This window comes from Chenopodium album, chromosome 19, assembly GCF_948465745.1.
Source record: "Chenopodium album chromosome 19, dcCheAlbu1.1, whole genome shotgun sequence".
Lineage (NCBI taxonomy): Eukaryota > Viridiplantae > Streptophyta > Magnoliopsida > Caryophyllales > Amaranthaceae > Chenopodium > Chenopodium album.
Genome location: NC_137852.1, coordinates 26,403,504 through 26,406,515, shown reverse-complemented (window position 1 = coordinate 26,406,515; position 3,012 = coordinate 26,403,504). Strand labels below are relative to the sequence as shown.

Sequence of the window (3,012 nt, the reverse complement as noted above, 5' to 3'; positions counted from 1 at the left end):
AGTTTAATGTTTTGACCATAACTTATTCGTTACAACTCGGAGTTAGGCTTATGATATACCGTTGGAAAGCTCTTTTAAAGCCCCATCCAAATATTTAATCATTGGACCTAGATTATGGATAAAAATAAACTGATCTAAACGTTTTTATAAAAAGAACACGAAATGAATGATTTTAAAAGACACGCACTAGGCGAAAATATGAATTGGCCACCAGTTCAAAACCCCCCTATGCCATTTGGGGGGTGGCAATAATCTTTTTAAAAAGCCACCGGTTCAAAACCGGTGGCAAAAATAAATATTTCCACCGGTTAACCGGTGGCAATAATGATTCCCGCAATTTTTTTTTATGATATTAACACCTATTGCCACCGGTTAACCGGTGGCAATAATGGCCATAAAAAACAAAATTTTTTTTTTTCATTTATTTCACTTAAATTGTAGCAGAAACTATATAAATATGTAAAATACATAAAAACACACATATTTTCACACTTCTGAAGAGTGAAAAAACTAAATTAATAACTACAACTCAATTACTTATACAACAATTCCAAGAACTAAATTAATCAAATTACACAAAACTAAAATTCCAACATTAAAATAAAAAAAAAATTACAACATTTAAATTAAAAAACAACCCATATAACATCTAAATCAATAATCCTGCATCTTTATTCTTCGATTTCACATCTACCTCTAAATCAATGTACCTGCATAAAAAAAAATAGATTAAATAAAATAGAAGCTACGAAAAAAAACACACAAAATAAACCCAGATCGGTTAATAAACCAAGAAAAACACACAACCCAGAAATCAAACAAAAAAACTCAGATAAATAACCTAGAAAAAAAAAACAAACCTAGAAAAAAAAAGACAAAATTCTGAGAAATAACCCAAAAAAATAAACTAGAAAAAAATAACCCAGAAAAACAAATAATGAGATTTCCCAAAAATTAGTAAAAACCCAGAAAAACAAAAAAATAAAAAACAAACCCAGAAAAAAAAATAAACAATCAAACAATTAAATAAAAACCCAATCAAATTACTAGACCATACTCGATCGTGCAGTGATTAATAAACAAATAAATAAACAAAACTGCGTAAAATTATCTTATCATAACAAAAGAAAAAAAATAGATCTAGAAAAAGGAAAACCCCAATTAAAATGAAGAAAAAATCAGAGAAGAAAGGGGGAAATTAAAAAGAGGGAAGATGAAATTACCTCATAAACAATGCGTCGACGGATCGAAAGAAGTGAGCGGGTTTCTGAGTATTTTCGAAGCTGTGAAGAAGAGAGAGAAAGATGAAATCGAATAACAAAAAACACTCAAAAAACTACAATAAAATCGAATAAAACCTAGAAGGAGATCGACTTAGAATCGATTAAAATCAATTAAAATCGATGAAAACACTCAAAAAATCCAAAATCGACTAATTAACAATTAATTAAACCCAACAAAATCCAAAAATCAATTAAAATCGATTAATTAAACACAAAATTAAACCTAACCTCTTGCATGTCTTCGTTGTTGTTGTTGCGGTGGTGGTTGAAATCACCGAGAAGGAGACGAGAAAGAGACGACCAGATCGAAGGAGAACGAAGATCGAAATGAAAGAAAGAGACGGACGAGCAGATTAGACGGACGAGCAGGAAAGAAAGAGAACGACGATCGGTGGTGGTTGAGACGGACGAGCAGGAAAGAGAAGAAGAGGAGATGAGATAAGATCGAACGAGGGAGATGAGCAGGAAAGAGGAAAGAGGAAAGAGAGGAGGAGAGGAGAGAGAGAGTGAGGGAGGCTAATGAGTGTTTTGGGAGTAGGGTTTGGGGTATTTTATATGGTGCGGTTTTTTTTTTATTTAATTGGATATTGCCACCGGTTCGAAACCGGTGGCCTTATAATTATAGCCACGGGTTTGGTTTGAACCGGTGGCAATACCGGTTTGGCTCATCCCGCCCATTAATTAAGCCACCGGTTTTCAAAAACCGGTGGCCAATTAGCGGTGCATTTTTCAATTTTTCTACTAGTGACGAAATGAATTATTTTGGGTTTAAAGGCACGAAATAAGGAAAATAAGTTATGGTTTGGTGAAATGGGTTAGGAATTGGGTAGGTTTATGAAATGTATTGGGAATGAACATGGATTTAAGCACTCTAAAGATTACATACTCAACCCGACCAATAATGGCAGTGAAAGGTTGTTCAACATCGGGTTTGGTTTTGGGGAGATATTTTTAGGTGTCTACAGCCACCAGGCCCCGTAACCTCAAAAATCCTCAAAAAGCGTGGATTATAGCCTTCAATTTTGGAATTTTTTGACCTTTTTTTGCCTGGAAATAAAAATTGCGGAGATGTTTACCATGGTTCCTAATACCCTCCGGGAGTCCAATTGAGTCGGTGGAACCATCCAATATGCCTTTAAATAGTCAATTTACCCGTTCCAAACTTGCACCGATATCGTGACCTCAAGCCTACCACGGACATTTATGGCAAAATATAAGGGTCATATATGGTTCCAAACGTCATTATATGACCCTACGATGTATCCCCTAGGGTCTCAAGTTTTTCGCCACTGGGCCCGGTAACCTTAAAATTCCTCAAAAAGCGTGGATTAAAGCCTTCAATTTTGGAATTTTTTATCCTTATTTCGCCCGGAAATAAAATTTTCCAAGATGTTTACCATGGTTCCTAATAACCTCCGGGAGTCCAATTGAGTGGGTGAAACCATCTAATATGCCTTTAAACAGTCAATTTACCCGTTGCAAACTTGCAGCGATATCGTGAGCTTAAGCCTACCACGGACATTTAAGGCAACATATGAGGGTCATATATAGTTCCAAACGTCATTATATGACCCTAAGATGTATCCCCTAGGGTCTCAAGACTTTTCCCTACCGGACCCCGTAACCTCAAAATTCCTCAAAAAGCATGGATGAAAGCCTTCAATTTTGGAATTTTTTGACCTTTTTCGCCTGGAAAAAAATATTGCCGAGATGTTTACCATGGTTCCTA

General features: G+C 35.3%; 1 long non-coding RNA gene across 1 annotated transcript; it reads right to left on the bottom strand.

Moving 5' to 3' along the window:
• Positions 1–395: 395 nt before the first annotated feature.
• LOC145595323 (uncharacterized) lies at positions 396–1,810 on the bottom strand. Its single transcript, XR_014102934.1, has 3 exons — positions 1,512–1,810; positions 1,224–1,283; positions 396–710 (listed from the first exon to the last, which is right to left on the bottom strand). It is a non-coding gene; the product is annotated as an uncharacterized LOC145595323 (long non-coding RNA).
• Positions 1,811–3,012: the final 1,202 nt, after the last annotated feature.